The 23,028-nt window shown below is 40.0% G+C and overlaps 1 pseudogene; it reads left to right on the top strand.

The window, feature by feature from the left end:
* The first annotated feature begins 603 nt into the window (after window positions 1–603).
* On the top strand, window positions 604–21,779 carry LOC133755257 (SRSF protein kinase 2-like; annotated as a pseudogene).
* Window positions 21,780–23,028: the final 1,249 nt, after the last annotated feature.

The raw sequence follows: 23,028 nt of genomic DNA, 5'->3' as shown, positions 1-23,028 counted from the left end.
GGTGCTGGAGGCAAGGGCCCTCTGATGGATCTTTACATCCCACCAGGGCATGCCTGCCTTCTTCACCCAGGGCATTTGCTCCTGTGGAATCCCATGCACATGCTAACTCCTAGCAAAGAGTATTTGAGTAAAGTCTCACTGCCTTTATAATAATTCCACCTTGGACTTCCTAAAGGTCTTTCCACAGGTGTCTGAGATTACCCTAGAGGGTAATTTTTCCCTCAGCATGAGTTTTTTTTTTTTTTTGACAGGCAGAGTGGATAATGAGAGAGAGAGAGAGACAGAGAGAAAGATCTTCCTTTTTGCCATTGGTTCACCCTCCAATGGCTGCTGAGGCCGGCACATCTCACTGATCCGAAGCCAGGAGCCAGGTACTTCTCCTTGTCTCCCATGCGGGTGCAGGGCCCAAGGACTTGGGCCATCCTACACTGCCTTCCCGGGCCATAGCAGAGAGCTGGCCTGGAAGAGGGGCAACCGGGATAGAATCTGGTGCCTCAACTGGGACTAGAACCTGGTGTGCCGGTACTGCAAGGCAGAGGATTAGCCTGTTAAGCCACGGCACCAGCCTCCATTATTTTTTCACAGTATCCAGAAATTGCAGGCATGTCTATTATTCGGGAGAATCGAGAGAACACTGGACATGTATGAATGGGAGGATGGATAGAAAAATGATTGTGTAACCACCTGACAGGCCACTAGCAACATGGCATTGACAACTGATGGGGGAGTGTAGAGAATGTAGGAAAACACTCTTACTATCTACATTTTAAAAATGTGTATTTGGCCGGCGCCGTGGCTCAACAGGCTAATCCTCCGCCTTGCGGCGCCGGCACACCGGGTTCTAGTCCCGGTCGGGGCACCGATCCTGTCCCGGTTGCCCCTCTTCCAGGCCAGCTCTCTGCTGTGGCCAGGGAGTGCAGTGGAGGATGGCCCAAGTGTTTGGGCTCTGCACCCCATGGGAGACCAGGATAAGCACCTGGCTCCTGCCATCGGAACAGCGCGGTGCGCCGGCCGCAGCGCGCTACCGCGGCGGCCATTGGAGGGTGAACCAACGGCAAAAGGAAGACCTTTCTCTCTGTCTCTCTCTCACTGTCCACTCTGCTTGTCAATAAAATAAAAAAAAAATAAATAAATAAAAAAATAAAAAAAAATTTAAAAAAAAATGTGTATTTATTTACTTGAAAATCAGAGTTACAGAGGGAAACAGAGTGACAGAGACAGAGATGTTCCATCCACTGGTTCATTTCCTAGATGGTCACAATGGCCAGGGCTGAGCCAGACCAAAGCCAGGAGCCAGGAAGTTCATCTGAGTCTCCCACATTTGTGGTTGAGGCCCCAAAACTTAGCCGTATTTCCCTGCTTTTCCCAAAACATTAGCAGGTATCTGGATCAGAAGTGGAACAGCTTGGACAAGAATCAATGCCCAAAAGTGATAACAGTGTGGCAGTTCACAGCTTAACACAGTATGCCACAATTGAGTCCCTTTGCTGTGCACTCTTAACTTTAAAATAACGAACTACATTTGGGGCAAGTCTTATTGAGCATGTCCCAAATTGTACATCTCTTCCCTCTCTTATTCCCACTCTTATGTTTAACAGGGATCACTTTTTAATTAAATTTAAATACCTAAGAATAATTGTGTGTTAATTACAGAGTTCAACCCATAGTGCTAGAACAAAAAAAAAATACTAAAAGTGATAAAGTATTACATTGTACATCAACAGTCAGGACAAGGGCTGATAAAGTAACTGTTTCTCATAGTGTCCATTTCACTTCAACAGGTTTCCCCTTTGGTGCTCAGTTGTCACTGATCAGGGAGAACATATGATATTTGCCCCTTTGGGACTGGCTTATTTCACTCAGCATAATGTTTTCCAGATTCCTCCATCTTGTTACAAATGACCTGGTTTCATTGTTTTTGACTGCTGTAGAGTATTCTATGGAGTACATGTCCCATAATTTCTTTATCCAGTCTACTGTTGATGGGCATTTGGGTTGGTTCCAGGTCTTAACTATTGTGAATTGAGCTGCAGTAAACATTAATATGCAGATGACTTTTTTGTTTGCCAATTTAATTTCCTTTGGGTAAATCATAAGGAGTGGGATGGCTGGGTTGTATGGTAGGGTTATGTTCAGGTTTCTGAGGAATCTCCAGACAGACTTCCATAAGGGGTTAACCAGTTTGCATTCCCACCAACAGTGGGTTAGTGTCCCCTTTTCCCCACCTCCTATCCAGCATCTATTGTTGGTAGATTTTTGAATGTGAGCCATTCTAACTGGGGTGAGGTGAAACCTCATTGTGGTTTTGATTTGCATTTCCCTGATGGCTAGTGATCTTGAACATTTTTTCATGTGTCTGTTGGCCATTTGGATTTCCTCTTTTGAGAAATGTCTCTTGAGGTCCTTGGCGCATCTCTTAAGTGGGTTGTTTGTTTGCCCCAAATGGTGGAGTTAGAAGTGTGCCAGGGGATTCAAATACAATCCCATCCAGGTTGCATGTTCCAATGCCATCTCACTAGTCCAAGTGATCAATTTCAGTTCACATTCGATGGCCTGGATAGGTCTAAGAAACAAAGGGATCACACAAACAAGACAAGTGTCTGCTAATACTAACTGATAGAATCAAAAAGGGAGCGAACGATTCAACATGGGAAGAGGGATACACAGCAGACTCATAGAATGGCAGATGTCCTGAACAGCACTCTGGCCTCAGAATCAGCCCTTAAGGCATTCAGATCTGGCTGAAGAGCCCATGAGAGTATTTCAGGCATGGGAAGCCAAGACATTCTGGCAAAAAAAAAAAAAACACCTAAATGAAAGATCTCTGCAAATGAGATCCCAGTGGAAAGAACGGGGCCATCAAAGAAGGAGATACCTTTCTCTGAAGGGAGGAGAGAACTTCCACTTTGACTATGACCCTGTCTGAATAGGATCGAAGTCAGCAAACTCAAAAGGCTTCCATAGCCTTGGCAACTCATGACTAGAGCCTAGGGAGATTACTGACGCCATATACAAGAGTGTCAAATTGTTAAGTCAACAACAGAATCACTGTGTACTTACGTCTCATGTGGAATCTGTCCTTAATGTGTTGTCCAATGTGAAGTAATGCTATAACTAGTACTGAAACAGTATTTTACACTTTGTGTTTCTGTGTGGGTGCAAACTGATGAAATCTTAACTTAGTATATACTGAATCGATCTTCTGTTTATAAAGATAATTGAAAATGAATCTTGATGTAAATGGAATGGGAGAGGGAGTGGGAGATGGGAGGGATGCAAGTGGGAGGGAAGTTATGGGGGGGAAAGGCCATTGTAATCCATAAACTATACTTTGGAAATTTATATTCACTAAATAAAAGTTTAAAAAATAACTAATTACAGGGCTGGCACTGTGATGTAGCAGGTAAAACTGCCTCCTGAGGTGCCAGCATCCCATATGGGCAGAAGTTTGAGTCTCGGCTGCTGCTCTTTTTTTTTTTTTTTTTTGACAGGCAGAGTGGACAGTGAGAGAGAGACAGAGAGAAAGGTCTTCCTTTTGCCGTTGGTTCACCCTCCAATGGCCACCACGGTAGCGTGCTGCAGCTGGCGCACCACGCTGATCCAATGGCAGGAGCCAGGTGCTTCTCCTGGTCTCCCATGGGGTGCAGGGCTGAAGCACTTGGGCCATCCTCCACTGCACTCCCTGGCCACAGCAGAGAACTGGCCTGGAAGAGGGGCAACCGGGACAGGATCAGTGCCCCGACCGGGACTAGAACCCGGTGTGCCGGCGCCGCAAGGTGGAGGATTAGCCTAGTGAGCCGCGGCGCCAGCTTGGCTGCTGCTCTTTCAATACAACTCTTTGCTATGGCCTGGGAAAGCAGCGTAAGATGGCTCAAATCCTTCAGCCTCTGAACCCCTGTGGGAGACCTGGAGGAAGCTCCCGGTTTCAGATTGGCCTAGCTCCAGCCAAGGGGGGCATTTGGGGAGTGAACTAGTCAATGATAGACTTCTCTCTCACTCTCTGCCACTCTGTAACTCTGTGATTCTGCCTTTTGAATAAATAAATAAATCTGAAAGAAAACTAATTACTAAATAAATTATTTTAAGCACTGTAGTAAGTTATATCTAAATTTTATTCCTGAAATTGAAGCAAAATCTTTCAAATACTGATTGCTCAACCTATTTTATATCCTCTTTCCATTATAAAGAAAGTAATGTTTATTATGGGACTATTTGATTATGCATTTAAAATGTGTGCAGTATAAACGTTAGTCAATGTGATGAATTAAAGCGAAAGGTACAATCATTTCCAGGATTTCAAAATTTGCTGTTTCCTATTTCAGGTTATTTCCTAAATTATTTCATTTCCAGCAGGTAATCTACATGAATGTTTTATAAATTGTTATTAGAGTAAGATAGCAAATATTAAAACTTTACTTAGGAAAAAATGTCTAGTAGATGCACATAGCTTTCAGAGTATATAATGTGAATTAAATTAAAAATTTTCATTATTAATTAAGGTTATGTGGTTCTGGATCTGAATTATTTAAAACCAGTGGGTGGAAGCTCTCCCCTCCACCTCTGCTCTCTATAGCTCTGCTTTTCAAATAAAAAATAAACAAATCTTAAAAAAAAGGAATGTGTTTATGGAACTGGTGCTGTGGCATAGTGGGTAAAGTCACCGCCTGCAGTACTGGCATTTTATATTGGCACCAGTTCAAGTCCCTGCTGCTCCACTTCTGATCCAGCTCTCTGCTATGGCCTGGCAAAGCATTAGAAGGTTGCCCAAGTGTTCAGAAACCTGAATACCTGTGAGAGACCTGGAAGAAACTCCTGGCTCCTGGCTTCAGATCGGCACATCTCCAGTTGTTTTGGCCATCTGCAGAGTGAACCAGTGGATAGAAGACCTCTTTCTCTTTCTCTTTCTCTTTCTCTTTCTCTGTCTCTCTCTCTCTCAATTTCTCTCCCTCCCTCCTTCTCTGTAAACATCCTTCAAATAAATAAATAAATCTTTACAATGATTTTATTATTCAATTATTTAAATATTTGTACTCAGTATAATGAAAATAAATTTTTAATAATGTATTCTAGATTGTTGCTAGAGCAGTGCTGTTCAAACTACCTGTAGGAAAGGACAAGCATTTTCCCCACCACATTGTGGATTGGTATTTTGTAAAATAAAATGTAAATTACTAGAAACATAAAATTCTGAAAGGGCAGAAAATATATAACCCTGGATTTAAGTAGAGCAACTAGCACTCCAACAAGCTGGTTCTGCAGGCCAGGGCTTTAACTGCTGCACCACAGCGCAGGTCCCTATATTTCATTAAGTGTTAAGAAATATCTTTTAGGCCGGCGCCGCGGCTCACTAGGCTAATCCTCCGCCTTGCGGCGCCGGCACACCGGGTTCTAGACCCGGTCGGGGCACCGATCCTGTCCCGGTTGCCCCTCTTCCAGGCCAGCTCTCTGCTGTGGCCAGGGAGTGCAGTGGAGGATGGCCCAAGTGCTTGGGTCCTGCACCCCATGGGAGACCAGGAGAAGCACCTGGCTCCTGCCATCGGATCAGCGTGGTGCGCCGGCCGCAGCGCGCTACCGCGGCGGCCATTGGAGGGTGAACCAACGGCAAAGGAAGACCTTTCTCTCTGTCTCTCTCTCTCTGTCCACTCTGCCTGTCAAAAAAAAAAAAAAAAAAAAAAAGAAATATCTTTTAACACCAAATACTCCTATTTCAGCTTGCCACTCAGTTACTTTTCATGTTGTGTTACTCAGTTTTCTGAAATAATCTAAATACTGTGCATTATTTAAAATATTTATTCCATAGCATGAACACTCACTTTATACTTTGGCTTTGAAAGTTACTCTGCCCATGTGAAAATAAATGTTATGCAGACATAGCATTCATTCTATACTTTTATCAACAAATGAGAAATTTATTGAGGCCATAAGGCCAAGGGGTTTGGCAGGGGCCATCCCTTTATAGGTAGAACCTTATTTGACCTTCTTGGGGAGGAAGGATTTTTGTTAATTTTTAAACATTTTAATGGTTCTTTAATTTGAAAGCCAGTGTCAAAAGTAGGAAGAAAGAGATATAGAGGCAGAGAGACATTGTCCATCTATCATTCAATCCTCAAATGTCCACAATTGTTGGAGTTGGGTCAGGCTGAAGCCAGGAGCCAGGATCTCCCTCTGGTTCTCCCACATACATGCAGGGGCTTAAGCACTTGAGTCATATTCCACTGCAATCCTAAGCACAATAGCAGGGAACTGGATCTGAAATGGAGGTGTTGAACCTCAAAATGGTGCCCATATGGGGTACTGGTGTCATAGGAGGCAGATTAAGTCACTACACCAAGGTGCAGAACCCTAGGGTAGAAGTGGTTGATGTGGCTGCCTTTCTTCTTGTGACAGTTGGCAACACAGAGGTGCACCTGAGTGTAACACCTGAGCAAGTCACATGTGACATGAAGTTTCCTTAACTTTTGAAAGTCCCCTCACATATCAAAACATCAGGTTACATACCTTGAATATACACAAATTTTGTCACTCATATGCTAACAATCTTGAAAAAATTAAATATGCAAAAAGAAACAGGCTCCTATATTAAAATATAAATTCAAAATAACTGAGTAAACTAGACATATCTTCGTGATTGGGAAAGCTTTCTTGGAACAGAAACAATTTTTAAAATATTCATAAATTTGTTAGCCAAAATTTCTTTTTTGAAAGTGCAAATACAGATGGACAAAGTGTAAGGGCTAAGATGATACCCAAGTACCAAATTACAGTGTCTTTCTGCCCCTTTAAAACCTGGGTAAAAGCCCCAAGCAAAATACAACTTGTGTTTTTACCTTATCCAATCTATGTTACTGTGTTACTGGAAACATAAAATGAAGTGAGGCACCCTAATAACAGCTATACCAAGGCAGAGTCCTGGAAAAGATCCTGCAGCCCACATGTTTAGAAAACTGAAAGAAATCAAGTCATCACAGGAAGGAAGGGAGAACCGAGGACTGCATAAATGACAGCAGCACCCATCCTGCATGAACCCCATACACAGACCCCACATTCTCCCTTATGACCACCCTGTCAACACTGCACCATTGAGAATGATGTGGGGCAGACACCACACAGCTGAGCAGAGAAGGGCCAGGACATTGGGGTCCCAGGTGCTAATCCTGTCCCCAACCCATGGGTCTGAGGGGACTGAAGATAGCTCTGTGCCAGCACCAATATGGTGCCCAGAGATTCCAGAGATGATTTCTGGGAGGCCCGTGTCCTCCTGGCTCTACATCAGTTTCCACAGGCTCTACCTTTCCCCTCTCCAGACACCCTGGCCCACACACTCACCAAGTTAGGCTTTTGGGCTTCCTAGGTGTCTAGTGTCCCCTGGTGACTGAAGATGGAGAGCAGCAGAGCCAGACTTGCCTTGCAAGCCTCCAGGCAGCACAGGCAGCACCTACAACCATGCTTCCCTGCAGAACTCTAAGATGAAGTGACATCCAGACCCTGAGTGATTGCATGGCATGGCATCACCATGCCTGATTGGGCAGCGTGCATGGTCATGAGCACACAAAACATCACAAAAGATGCAGCCAATCAGCATCCTCCATAGCATGGGCTCCTAAATTCAGGTGGTGCTGGATGGGAATAGTGACAGGCAAAGCCTGGGTTCAGGTAGGAAACTGCCTTCTCCTGGGCTCCACCTCCCCACAGCAGGAGGGCCTCTCCCTTCCATGCTTCTGCCACCTGCTGGTATTACCCTGTGTGGCCTTTCTCCCTGGTGGGTTCTGCTTGGAAGTTGCGGTAACCTGCTTCAGTGAGTTACAGTTCTATTTGTAAGCGTCTGGGCCTTTCTTTTTCCTCATGTTTCTGCTCATTTTTCTGTTGGGTCATTTGTGTTAGTTTACAATGTTGATTTGAAGAATATTTAAAGATATCACATAATTTAATCCTATTATTTCTCTTTTCTCATGGTGATAGTTTTTTCTAGTCTGCTTATTATCCTTTCATGTTTTCTATTTGTTTCTTGCTGGTTCTTGGTAATCTATTGGACTTTATATATTGATCTTTCAGCAATCAAGTTAAATTCATTCATCAGTTGTATTTGTTTTTAGACCTTATGGACTATCTTCATGTAAATATCATCAGTATGTTGACAATTTACTGTTTAGAAATTGATTGTACACCTTATTTTTTTTTCTTTTTGCTCTTTCTACCTCCTGACTACTCCTGCAATAAGAAATTGGAGGTAGTGGAGGAATCCTGGCTCCTGGCTTCAGATCAGCAAGATGTGCTGGCCGCAGCGGCCATTGGAGGGTGAACCAACGGCAAAACGGAAGACCTTTCTCTCTGTCTCTCTCTCTCTCACTATCCACTCTGCCTGTCAAAAAAAAAGTAATTTACTCAGATCCACAGGCATACTGTGCTGTCAGAGAAATTGCAAGGATAAATGAGGAAGCAGCTCCCAATTGCTGTGGAACAGACTAAATACGGTGTTCATTCTACCTAAGTCTTTCACATTTATCATTTTATGTTATATACACAAGGGTAGTTTGAAGCTTAATGAAAAAATAGAAATAAAGGATAAGTCTATTTGCTGCAAAATATTAAAAACTCTGTATGATATTCATAATATTTCCATAAACTTTTGAAGAACTCCTTGTTTCTCTGGATTTTAATTTTTTGGCACCAAAATGAGCCAATCCTTTCGTTCCATTTTTCAATGGTTTAAAAATAATTTATTTGAAAGGTAATGAGAGGGAGGTGGGAGAGAGAGAGAGAAACTCATCTTTAAATGTTGGTTCATTCTTCAAATGCCCAGAACATCTGGAACTGAGCCAATCTGCAAGCAGAAGTGAGAAACTCAACTCAGGTCTCCCAGCCAACTGTACCATAATCTCTGCTGCTTCTCATGGTGTGTAATAGCAGGAAGATGGAATCAGGACACTCAGTACTTGACCCTAGACACTCTGGTATGGCATGTGGGCATCTCAATCAGCATCTTAACCAACATGCCAAATGCCTGCCCCTGAAGTTTATGAAGTAAGATATGTTTGTCATTCTGCAGATAATGTTTCTCCAGGGATGGCTGAGGCCCTGACTATGGTCATCTTTCATCCCACATTAAGCCCAATGACTGAACAACAACGCACTAGGAAATAAACTACACCTCTATCAGGGACACCATCACACAGTCTCCTAGTCTCTATAATAAATGTGGCTGATTCTTTCATTTCAGGGTTGGAGCACAGAGCCTTAGCCTGAGCCTATCACTGCATTCTATACTCTGGCCACAGTGGCTGATTTCTGTAATTGTGTGATAAGGACTATTGGTGCTTCAAGAAATGGACAGGGGTGTTTTAGCACCCTGTTTGAGCCCACACAAATAACGAATCTTTCTTACTTACTTGAGTGTGGCAGTGGTGTATGTCTGATGATATTGGAGGCTGTCTGTTATCCAAAGGTGCTTTAGGTGATGCAAGGTCAAGACATAGATCCAGTATTTTGCTTTTTTGCCCTGGATCATGCTGCTTCTGCAGGTAGATCCACATATGGACTCCATAGTTGTGAGACAAATATTTGTTTCCCTTTTCAACAAATTTGCTGAGAGTTTTCCTTCTTTCTCTCTTTTAAACAATTATAAAATACACATGATACAATTTATCATTTTAGCCATTTTTAAGTATGCACTTCAGGGGCATTAAGTACACTCATATTGTTACACAACCATCACCTTTATCCAACTCCAGAATATTTTTCCTCACCTTCAATTAAAATTCTGTACTCAATGAATGTTAACTCCCCATTCCTCTGTGCACTCCAGTCTCTGGTGACTTTTCCCACCCCAGGCTGCTTTCTGTCTTTACGAATTTAACCACTTTAGTGATGTCATAGAAGTCAAACAATGTTCTTCTTTCTATGATCATCTTACTTCACTTAGCAAGCTTTCAAGTTCACTCCAAATGAAACAAGTGTCAGAATTTCTTTTCATTCTAAGGCCGATTAATATTCTATTTTGTTGACTCACCACATCTTGTCCATTCATGAAGCTTCTGATAGGATATTAGTTTGATTCCACCTTTTGATTAATGTGAATAATGATACTATGCACATAGACATATACATATTTGTTTTGAGTCCCTGCTTTCCATCCTTTATGGTATATGAGGATACTTCAAGATACCTGTTGAGAAGCTGAACTAAAAGATAAGTTGATTTTGGTGCAAAAATTTTGAAATCTATGCAAAGATTTTTTAATACACAATTTCATGAAATTTTTGATGATATTTCATTTGCATGGATTTCAAATATTTTTCCATGGACCTGAACTCATATTTTAATTCCATTTTCCATGAACAAAGAAATACCCATGTATCCAGTATGTTGAATAATATGTCAATTTTATTTTTAATTTTTGGCTAAACTGCTATATTGTTTTCCACAGCAGTTGCACCATTTTAAATTCACAACAATTGTTCAATAATTGATATTCTATTGCAACTAAAATATCTATCCCCGATACAATTTCCCATTCTTTCCTCATCAAAAGCTGTTACTCCCTAAGAAACACCCTGTATGGTCTATTAAAACTGTTCCCCCACAGCTGTATATAAACACATATCAATATTAAGCTTCTCCTGTGGGGGTTTCTTCAATCTTCCATAAGTTTTCAGCAGTGGGAGGGGGTTGTGGTGGCATTACACCATGTCCTTTATCAGCAGTCCCATTTCCTTTAAATCTTTCTCCTAATCATGTTAACTATCCTGTAACCTCTTATGGAGTTCTCCTTTGAAAAAATTTCAATCAGAACATCTGCTTTGGTCATTATAAGTCCTTGAAATGCCCTGACATTCCTGACCATTCAAGACTGGTCATCCATTAACACCTACAGGAGTCCAGTCTGCATTGGTCCTACAAGAGTGTTGCTCAGTCTCTAGTTGCTGAAGGAGCAGAGCAAGAAGGAATGGCAATGTTGTCTGAACCTGTAAGGGGAGGGTCTAGACACCTCATGCTCTGACACCCTATGCAAGCCTGAGCTCCCTCTGGGTGAAGTCCTCCTAGTGGAGAAATGGAAGGTAGCAGATGGGTGTTAGTGTCCCATCAACTTCCATCCAAGCTCTGTCTCTCTGATAATCTGCATGTGCACAGAAATGAGAAGGCCAAGAATCAAAAGGCCTGGAAAGATGCCCAAGACATTTATTGTGAGCAAGATTAAAACTTACACAGGCAGTACCCATCATCATGGAGAAAAACAAATTGTTCAAAGAGTAGAAAATAATTAAGACCTTGTAAAAAAAAGTCAACCATAACTCTTAAAGTGAGAAATTGCATTAAGGTTCAAAAGATAGGAGTTGATTTCAAATTCTTTTTTCCCATTTTCCTTGTCTCTTATCACAACCTCATCAAGCATACCTCTTGCTTCCATCCTGAGGAGAGGTGGGAGCAGGTGGAATGGGTGAGGAATGGGATCCTTGTTGGCCCTCTCTCCTCCCATGGCCACAGTGCTAGTGCTGCTGGCATCCCTTCCTTTGGAACTGGTCTCTTCCCAGGCAGCAGCTTCTCTGCCTTGGTCTCCATTAAATGAATGTAGTCAAATGGTCAATAAGCTGCAGAGAACCACATTTATACCTAAGAGACTTCAGAACATTTGTGGAAATTGGATTCAGGATACATTTATTTTGGTTCAAACATTTTTGAAATTCATGAGTTTTTTTTATAATGCACATTTTCCATTAACTGTTTTGAAACTGTAATAAAATGTGGTCTGAAGTGTAGACTAAGGAGGAATCAGGCTGGCTGCATATCTCACCCCATGAATTATTTTCTTTGACTTGAGCAAATTAGCCTCTCAGTGCCTGAAATTCCTCCTCTATAAGATGGGACAATGGCTTGTTGCAGTTTTTTCTGACAGCCTATTCTCACTGTTGCAATGATAAAAATCAACTACAGTAACTTAAGTTTTAGTCAAAGTTTGGTGCTGGAATTAGTACTTAAAAAAAGACATTGCAAGATTCTGTTTCCTCTTTACTCTCCACACATCTACCTACCTGTCAGGGGCCAACAAGCAAACAGGTCACAATTTTGTGGAAGCCTGCTGTACCAGGAAGCTGAGTTGTTTTTAATCTCCAATCTCTTCCATTCTGTCTATTCCTGTTGGCACATACTAGTTGTGTATATCAGTGCCAGATTTTAAGCACTCTGTATGAAGGAGAAAAAGTAAAACTCTTGACACCTCCCTATGGTCACATGTTTTCAGAAGTTAAGAGGACTTCCAAAAAGATATTCTAGAAACACAAATTTGCGTGAAGATCATTGAAAAGATTAATCACTTAAAGAGCAAACTTTCTAGAAGTTGGGCAGATAATTAGCACCACCATAAGTACCACCATTATTTGGGAAATGAGGGGGTATTTTTATTATCTTGCAAGAATAAACAGTATTCATGGGGAATTTATTATAATTATCATTATTACTACCACCACCCCTATTTTACAGAGAAGAGAAAGAGGTTGCCCAAGTTCATGCAGCTTCAGAGGCAGGAACCCAGATTTCTCCTATAACGTCAGCATTTATGCTTCTAAACACTAGATCACCTTGAAGGCCTCTCAGGATGACTGCAGCTGAAGACTCAAGGACAGGGCAGGAAGAAAAGACATGCACAAGGTACACTGTTAAGTCGAGGCTGTCTTAGGTGGGACTCAACCAAAGGGAATCAAGTAAGCTAGCACTGTACAGCTGTATCTGGATATTACTCTCAGAGTCAGGAAACATTCCCAAAGGACTTAGCCTGAGAGAAACAATATGATTCACTTCATGCTGTTATGGTTGTGGGGGAACAAGGTGCCAAAGGTAGGCAGGAAGAGAAGCTAAAACTCTATGTATGAGGGGCCAGCTCTGTGGACAGCAAGTTAAAGCCCTGGCCTGCAAAAATCTACAAACAACAGATGCTGGCAAGAATGTAGGGAAAAAAGGGACACTAACCCACTGTTGCTGGGAATGCAAACTGGTAGAGCCACTATGGAAGTCAGTCTGGAGATCCCTCAGAAACCTGAATATAACCCTACCATACAACCCAGCCATCCCACTCCTTGGAATTTACCCAAAAGAAATTAAATTGGCAAACAAAAAAGCTGACTGCACATTAATGTTTATTGCAGCTCAATTCACAATAGCTAAGACCTGGAACCAACCCAAATGCCCATCAACAGTAGACTGGATAAAGAAATTATGGGACTGGGTTGTATGGTAGGGTTATATTCAGGTTTCTGAGGAATCTCCAGACTGACTTCCATAGTGGCTTAACCAGTTTGCATTCCCACCAACAGTGGGTTAGTGTCCCTTTTTCCCCACAGCCTCCCCAGCATCTATTGTTGGTAGATTTCTAAATGTGAGCCATTCTCACCAGGGTGAGCTGTAACCTCATTGTGGTTTTGATTTGCATTTCTCTGATTGCTAGTGATATTGAACATTTTTTCATGTGTCTGTTGGCCATTTGGATTTCCTCTTTTGAGAAATGTCTCTTGAGGTCCTTGGCGCATCTCTTAAGTGTGTTGTTTGTTTTGATGTTGTGGAGTTTCTTGAATTCTTTGTAGATTCTGGTTATCAACCCTTTTATCTGTTGCATAGTTTGCAAATATTTTTCCTATTCTGTCAGTTGCCTATTCACTTCCCTGACTGTTTCTTTTGAAGTACAGAAACTTCTCAATTTGATTCAATCCCAAATGTTAATTTTGGCTTTGACTGCCTGTGCTTCTGGGGTCTTTTCTAAGAAGTCTTGCCAGTACCTATATCTTGCAGGGTTTCTCCAATGCTCTCTAATAATTTGATGGTTTCAGGTCATAGATTTAAGTCTTTAATCCATGTTGAGTGAATTTTTTGTGTAAGGTGAATGGTAGGGGTCTTGCTTAATGATTCTGCATGTGGAAATCCAGTTTTCCCAGCATCATTTATTGAATAGACTGTCCTTACTCAGGGATTGGTTTTGGATCCTTGAGCAAATATAAGTTGGCTGTAGATGTTTGGATTAATTTCTTGTGTTTCTATTCTGTTCCATTGGTCTATCCATCTGTTTCTGTACAAGTACCATGCTGTTTTAATAACTACTGCCCTGTAGTATGTCCTGAAATCTGGTATCGTGATGCCTCCAGCATTGTATTTGTTGTACAAGATTGCTTTAGCTATTTGTGGTCTCCTGTGTCTCCATATGAATTTCAGCATCATTTTTTCCAGATCTGAGAAGAAGGTCTTTGGTATCTTGATTGGTATTGCATTGAATGTATAAATTGCTTTTGGGAGAATAGACATTTTGATGATATTGATTCTTCCAATCCATGAGCATGGAAGATTTTTCAATTTTTTTTGGTATCCTCTTCTATTTCTTTCTTTAAGGTTTTGTAATTTTCATCATAGAGATCTTTAACATCCTTGGTTAAGTTTATTCCAAGGTATTTGATTGTTTTTGTAGCTATTGTGAATGGGATTGATCTTAGAAGTTCTTCCTCAGCCGTGGCCTTGCCTGTGTATACAAAGGCTGTTGATTTTTGTGCATTGATTTTATATCCTGCTACTTTGCCAAACTCTTCGATGAGTTCCAATAGTCTCTTAGTAGAGTTCTTTGGGTCCCCTAAAGAATCATATCGTCTGCAAAGAGGGATAGGTTGAATTCTTCCTTCCCAATTTGTATCCCTTTAATTTCTTTTTCTTGCCTAATAGCTCTGGCTAAAACTTCCGGAACTATATTGAATAGCAGTGGTGAGAGTGGGCTTCCCTGTCTGGTACCAGATCTCAGCGGAAATGCTTCCAACTTTTCCCCATTCAATAGGATGTTGGCCGTGGGTTTTTCATATATTGCTTTGATTGTATTGAGGAATGTTCCTTCATACCCTGTTTGCTTAGAATTTTCCTCATGAAAGGGTGTTGTATTTTATCAAATGCTTTCTCTGTGTCTATTGAGAGAATCATATGGTTTTTCTTCTGCAGTCTGTTAATGTAGTGTATTACGTTGATTGTTTTGCAAACGTTGAACCATCCCTGCATACCAGGGATAAATCCCACTTGGTCTGGGTGGATGATCTTTCTGATGTGTTGTTGCATTCTATTGGCCAGAATTTTATTGAGTATTTTTGCATCTATGTTCATCAGGGATATTGGTCTGTAATTCACTTTCAATGCTGCATCTTTCTCCGGCTTAGGAATTAAGGTGATGCTGGCTTCATAGAAAGAATTTGGGAGGATTCCCTATTTTTCGATTGTTCTGAATAGTTTGGGAAGAATTGGGGTTAGTTCTTCTTTAAACATCTGGTAGAATTCAGCAGTGAATCCATCTGGTCCTGGGCTTTTCTTTGTTGGGAGGGCCTTTATTACTGTTTCAATTTCTGCCTCAGTTATGGGTCTGCTTAGGTTTTCTAAGTCTTCCTGGTTCAATCTAGGTAGGTTGCTATAACTAGTACTCCAACAGTATTTTTCACTTTGTGTTGCTATGTGGGTGCAAACTGTTGAAATGTTTTGTTAATATATACTAAACTGATCTTCTGTATATAAAGAGAATTGAAAATGAATGTTGATGTGAATGGAAGGGGAGAGAGAGCGGGAAAGGGGACCATTGCGGATAGGAAGGAATTTATGGGGGGGGGATTCATTGTAATCCATAAGCTGTACTTTGGAAACTTATATTCATTAAATAAAAGTTTAAAAAAATTAAAAATAAATAAAAAATAAAAAACAACTCAAATTAATAGAATTAAATAAATAATAAAATTTAGAGAATAAATCAACAAAACTGAAGCAAAAATCAATATTGATGACCAGTGGAGAAACAGAGCTTTTATTTTTTTAAACAGTAAATATTAGTGATGCACTTTTTACCAAACTAACCAAAAAAAAGAGAGGGAGAAGACTCAAATTGATAAATTTAGAGATGAAAAAGGAATTGAAACAACACATACCACAGAAAATTTATCAGGAATTTAAACGAAGAGCTGTATGTCAACAAATTTGGAAACTCAGAACAAAATCAGCAGATTATTGGACACATACATTCTGCCCAAATTGTCATGAAGATATAAAAAAACCTAATCATACCAAAAAACAAAATGGAGACTGAATCAGTAATAAAGACACTGCCAAAAAATAAAAGCCCAGGACCAGATGGCTTCACTGCTGAATTCTACCAGACATTTAAAGAAGAACTAACTCCAATACTTCTCAAGCTGTTCAAAGCAACTGAAAGCAATGGAATCTTACCACATTCTTTCTATGCAGCCAGAATCACCTTAATTTCTAAATCGAAAAAGATACAACACAGATAAAGAACTAGAGACCCATATCCCTGGTGAACATAGATGCAAAAATTCTCAACAGAGTAGCAAATTGAATCCAATAACACACATAAAAGATGATTCACTGGACCAAGTGGGATTTATCCTTTGTATGCATTGATGGTTCAACATTTCACAAACCAATCAATTTGATTCATCAAATTAATAACCTGAAGAACAAAAACCATATGATAACCTCAATAGGTACAGAGAAAGCATTTAATAAAATACAACACCCTTTAAGGATGAAACCCTTAAGCAAATTGGGTGTAGGAAAATACTCTGCCAGGATCTTATTGAATAGGGGAAAAATTGGGAGTGTTCCCACTAAGATTCACAACCAGACAAGAATTCCCACTCTCAAAAAGAGTTATGTAAAATTTCAGGATATAAAGTGGACATACAAAAATCAATAGCCTTTGTATACACAGACAATACCATGTCTGAGAGAGAACTTTTAAAACCAATCCCATTCACAATAGCTACAAAAAGAATGAAATACCTTATAATAAATTTAGCCAAAGATGTCAAAGTTCTCTAATGGAAAAAAAATCATCCATATTAATGGATTGGAAGAATCACTTCATCAAAATGTCCATACTACTGAAAACAATTCACAGATTCCATGTGATCCCTACCAACTTACGAATAACATTCTTTTCAGATCTAGAAAACAATGATGCTAAAATTCATATACCAACACAAGAGACCTTGAATAGCTAAAGCAATATAATATGCTACAAACAAAATGGGAGGCCTCACAATACCAGATTTCAAGACATGCTTCAGGGAAGTTATATTCAAAACAACCTGGTTCTGGCATAAACATAGATGTGTAGACCAATGGAACAGAATAGAAAGTCCAGAAACCAGTCCATGCATCTATAACCTACTTAAATTTGAGAATGGACCTAAAATCAATCCCTAGAGCAAGCAAAGTTTATTCAACAAATGAGGCTGGGAAAACTGGATTACCGCATGCGGAAAAAAGAAACATTAACCCTAGCTGACACCTTACGTAAAAAATCCACTGAAAAAGGACCAAAGACCTAAATCTATGACCCAATACCATCAAATCACTAGAGAATATTGGAGAAACTCTGCTCAACATTTTCATAGGCAAAGACTTTTTGGAAATGATCCCAGAAGCATAGTCCAGCAAATTTGAAATTGAGAACTGGGATTACATCAAGCTGAGATGCTTCTGCACTGCAAAAGAAAGAGCAAAGTGAAAAGACAACTGACAGAATGGGAGAAAATATTAGTAAACTATGTTTCTGTTAAAGGGTTAATATCCAGAATCTATAAGGAGCTCAAGACATTCTACAAAAACAAAACAAAGAATCCAGTTATGAAATAGGCAAAGGACTTGAACAGGCATTTTTCAAGAGTGAAAGGCCAACAGATCAAAAGGCCAACAGATGTTTGAAAAAAAAAATGTTCAGGATCACTAGCCATTATGGAATTGCAAATCAAAATGACAAGGCAGTTCACCTCACCCCAATTACATTGACTCTTATACAGAAATCAATAAACAACAAATGCTTCCGTGGATGTGAGGAAAAGGTATCCTAAATCACTGCTGGTGCTGATGTAAATTGATGCAGCCACTGTGGAAGACAGTACAGAGATATTACAGAAATCTGAACATAGAGCAACCATTTGAATCTGTCGATCCCCTTCCTGGGAATTTAACCAAAGCAGAAGAAATCAGAATTTGAAAGAGCTAACTTTACCCAAAAGTTCATTGCAGCTGAATTCATAATAGCTAACATATGTCCATCAAACTGAAGACTGGATAAAGAAATTATAGTGTATATATATATATATATATATATATATATATATATATATATACATACATATATATATGCATACATATATATATATGTATATATATACTCACACACACACACACACTAAGGGAGTACTAATCAGCTGCAAACAAATGAAATCCTGTCTTTTGCAACAAAATGTATCCAACTGGAAACCATTATACTTAGTGAAATAAGCCAGCCCCCAAAAGAAATTTATCATATTCTGTGATCAAGGGTAGCTACTAGAGTACCTAAATGGTAATGTATAGGACTAAATTGACATTTTCAGATTTGATGATTGTTTACAGTCCTTGTCTCTTCTGTTGAGGAAGTGCTTTTTTTCTTCATACTATTTGGTGAACCCTTTAGTTAGTTTAGGGTTAACCTTACAATAATTAACTAAACTGAATGTAGATCTTTGTTAAAATTAAGTTTGGAAATGTTAGAGGGAGGAGGAAAAACAGAGCATGAGTGGGAGTGAAGGAACTATCACTATGTTCCTAAATCTGTATACATGAAATACATGAAACTTTTGTAGCTTAAATACAATTTTTAAGAAAAGAAATAGTAATAAAGAAGAAATAAAGTAAAAATAAATAAATGGCCTAAACTCTGTAAATTCAATTTCTTTTGTCCTATTTTACTGGCAAGGTATCCATAAATTGACAAAGCCAAGTATCCTTACTCTGCTTGCTTTATTTTCTGGCTGGGTGAGAAAGCTGTAACCTGGTACCAGCATTCAATACCTCCTGGTCTCTTCAGAGTATGGATGAGTTCAGGACTAAACTTTTAGCCTCAAAGAGAAAGACATACTTAAATAGAAAGATGGTTTTCTTAAATCAGGAAGAGAAATACTTCTTTCAATAAAGCGAGTGTTCCCTCCATCTTCCAGGCATTGTGCTTGCAGAACTCACTGTCCTCAACTGAGGTTCTTTCCTAAAGATCACACTAAAGGATGCTGGCAAGAGGGTGAAGAAATGAGTTGAAAATTTCATTGGAAATTCTTCATGTGCAAAAGCTCTGAACCTGGGAGACACGCAGAAATAAGTACTCTACTCCTACCTTAGCTGCCACCACCACCACCTCCACCACATCTGCCAGACCCCACACCACCAGAGCCAGAGGAAGAGATCCTGGCAAAAGAGGATGAGAAGCAAGAGGACCCCAGGGACTACTAAGAAAGGTGCCAATCATCCAGTGAAAATTGGAGACCTCTTTAATGGCCATTGTCATGTTATTAGGAAGCCTGGATGGAGGCACTTCTCTACTGTCTGGCTGTGTTGAGATATGCAGGGGAAAAGACTTGTTACTATGAAAATTGTAAAAAGTGCCCAGCATTATACAGAAACAGCCTTGAATGAAATAAAATTGCTCAAATGTGTTCAAGAAAGTATTCCCAGGGGCCAGCTCTGTGGCTCACTTGGTTAATCCTCTGCCTGCACTGCCGGCATCCCATATGGGCACCAGGTTCTAGTTGCTCCTCTTCCACTCAGCTCTCTGCTGTGGCCCAGGATGGCAGTGAAAGATGGCCCAAGTGCTTGGGCCCTGCACCCACATGGGAGAGCAGGAAGAATCACCTGGCTCCTGGCTTTAGATCAGCATAGTTCAAGCCATAGCAGACATTTGGGGGGTGGGGTGAACCAATGGATGGAAGACCTTTCTCTCTGTCTCTGTCTGTCTCTGTGTAACTGCATCTGTCAAAAAAAGAAAAATTATTCCCAGTGACCCACAGACATGATGGTTCAGCTCATCGATAACTTAAAGAGTTCTGGCCTATAGGGAGATTACTGATGCCATAAACAAGAGTATCAAATTGTTAAGTCAGCAACAGAAGTCACTGTGTACTTACATCCCATGTGGGATCTGTCCTCAATGTGTTGTCCAATGTGAAATGATGCTATAACTAGTACTGAAACAGTATTTTTAACTTTGTGTTTCTGTGTGGGTGCTAACTAATGAAATCTTTACTAATTATATACCGAATCAATCTTCTGTATATAAAGATAATTGGAAATGAAAAAAAAAAACCTGGTGTTAAATTGGAAATGGCATAGAAAATTAATTAATTTTTTTAAAAAAGTATGTAGGATCTCTCTCTTTAATGTGCTGTACACTGTTATTTAATGCTATAACTAGTATTCCAGCAGTATTTTTTTCACTTTGTGTTGCTATGTGTGGGCAAACTTTTGAAATCTTTACTTAATATATACTAAACTGATCTTCTGTATATAAAGAGAATTGAAAATGAATGTTGATGTGAATGGAAGGGGAGAGGGAGCAGGTAAGGGGAGGGTTGCAGGTGGGAGGGAAGTTATGGGAGGGGGGAAGCCATTGGAATCCATAAGCTGTACTTTGGAAATTTATATTCATTAAATAAAGTTTAATAAATGAAAAAAAAAAGATTTCAGGCATGAATGGAACACATATATTCCTGGTATTTGAAGTGCTTGGCCACCATCTCCTTGAGTGGGTCATCAAGTCCAACTATCAAGACCTCTCAGTATGCTGTGTGAAGAGTATCATTTGACAGGTGCTTTGAGGATTAGATTATCTGCATGGTAAATGCAAGATCATTCACATGGACATAAATCCAGAAAACATTCTAATGTATGTGGATGATTCCTGTGTGAGAAGAATGGCTGCCAAGTCCACTGAGTGGCAGAAAGCAGGTGCTCCTCCTACTTTAGGGTCTGCAGTATGTCTCCACAGCAGAAACCTATAGAAAAAATGACTAAAAACCAAAAGAAAAAGCTGAAAAAGAAGCAGGAGAGGCAGGCAGAATTATTGGAGAAATGCTTGCAGGAGATAGAAGAACTGGAGTGCGGAGCTGAAAGGAAAATAATAGAAGAAAACATCACCTCAGCTGTATCTTCCAATGAGCAAGATGGTGAATACTTCCCAGAAGTGCAACTAAAAGCTGCCAGATTGGAGGAGGCTGCCAAGGTGGAGACTGTGAAGGACAGCCTTGAAGCTGAGGACCAAGGTGAGAAAGAAGATGCTGAGAAAGAAAACATTGAGAAAGATGAAGACTATGTCGAAGTGGAACTTGCAAACCTAGATCCCAGATGGATAGAATCCCCGAAAACCAACAGCCATATAGAGAATGGACCCTTCTCACTGGAGCAGCAGCAGGAGGAGGAGGAAGATGATGAAGATGACTGCCCAAATCCCAATGAGTATAACTCTGATGAGCCAAATGCAGAAAGTGATTACACATATAGCAGCTCTCATGAACAGTTCAATGGTGAGTTGCCAAATGGAATATAAAATTCCAGAGTCACAGCTTCCCAAGATTTCTACTTCCTTGTTGTCAGGGTCCTAAGAACCTGTGGCCTGCAGCTCTGTCCTGTCAGAGGTATCACCACTAACCAAGCAAGAGGAAAGCAGTCCATCCCATAACAGAAGCAGGACCATTTCAGCCTCCAGTACTGGAGATTTGCCAAAAACAAAAACTCTGGCAGCTGACTTGTTGGTGAACCCCCTAGATCCTCAGAAAGCAGATAAAATTATAGTAAAAATTGTTAATCTGGGTAATGTTTGTTGGGTATATAAACACTTCACAGACGACATCCAGACATGGTAGTATAGGTCCATAGAGGTTTTGATAGGCACAGGTTACAGTACACCTGCTGACATTTGGAAACAGAATACTATTGTGTTGTCATAAAACTACCATTGCTATGTTATAATCAATTGTTATGCCATAAAATCTCTCATGTTAGCATAATCAACTGAGATATGAAAATCAATCATTGTTATGTCATAAACCAACCACCTGATGTCATAATCAATATGGAGTCTTTTTTTAAATTTAAATTATACAAGTTTCAAATATTTCATGTATGCAGGTTTAGAACAAAGTGGGGTTTTCCCTCCTCCCACCCACATTCAAATCTTCCCCCCTTCCCGGGTTCCCATTCTTAATTTTTATGATGACCTCTTATCAATTCACTTAGTTATCTTATAGTTAGCCTTACTCTTAGAGGATTTCAGCAAGTAGTGTAAAGATAAAGAATACAAAACAAAATAAAGCAAAACTGAAGATTGTTCATAAATGGAAGAAACCAGGTCTATAAGCAATCATCCATTCTCCAAATGACCATATTGCTTGAATACATTACATTTTAGGTATTCTGTTAGTTGCATCAGATCAGGGAAAACATATGGAATTTCTTTTTTGTGGAGGACTTGCACATTTCACTAAGTATAATGGTATATAGTGGTGATCATCTTGTTGCAAAATAAAGAATTTCATTTTTTATTCGCTTTTATAGCTGAGTAGTACTCCATAGTGCATATATATAATAATTTCTTTATTCAGTGCCCAGCTGATGGACATCTGTGTTGATTCCACATCTTAGCTATTGTGAATTGAGCTGCAATGAACTTGGGGGTACAGGTATCTCTTTCATGTACTAATCTTTTGGTTTGCTTAAATTGCCAGGCTTGGAATGGCAGGATAATATGAAAGGTCTATACTCAGGTTTCTGAGTTATCTCCATACTGTCTTCCACAGTGGTTGCACCAGTTTACATTCCCATGAGCAGTTGATCAGAGTACCTTTTTTGCCACATCTTTGGCAGCATTTGTTGATTATTGTTTTCTGTATGAGAGCCATTCTAACTGGAGTGAGACGAAACCTCATTGTGGTTTTGATTTGCATTTCCCTGATGGCTGTGAACCTGAGCATTTTTCCAAGTGTCTGTTTCCCATATAAATTTCCTCTCTTGAAAAACACCTGTGTATGTTCCTTGCCCATTTCTTTATTGGATTGTTTATTTTGTTGTTGTTGAATTCCTTGAGCTTTTTATATATTCTGGATGTTAACCCTTTATCAGTTACACAGTTTGCAAATATTTTCTCCCATTCTGTCAATTGCCTCTTTATTTTGCTGAGTTTTTCTTTGCAAGGCAGAA

The sequence above is a fragment of the Lepus europaeus genome, unplaced genomic scaffold, assembly GCF_033115175.1.
Source record: "Lepus europaeus isolate LE1 unplaced genomic scaffold, mLepTim1.pri SCAFFOLD_3_1, whole genome shotgun sequence".
Classification (NCBI taxonomy): domain Eukaryota; kingdom Metazoa; phylum Chordata; class Mammalia; order Lagomorpha; family Leporidae; genus Lepus; species Lepus europaeus.
Note: the sequence above shows the minus strand (reverse complement) of the source record. Positions and strands in the feature narration are given on the sequence as shown.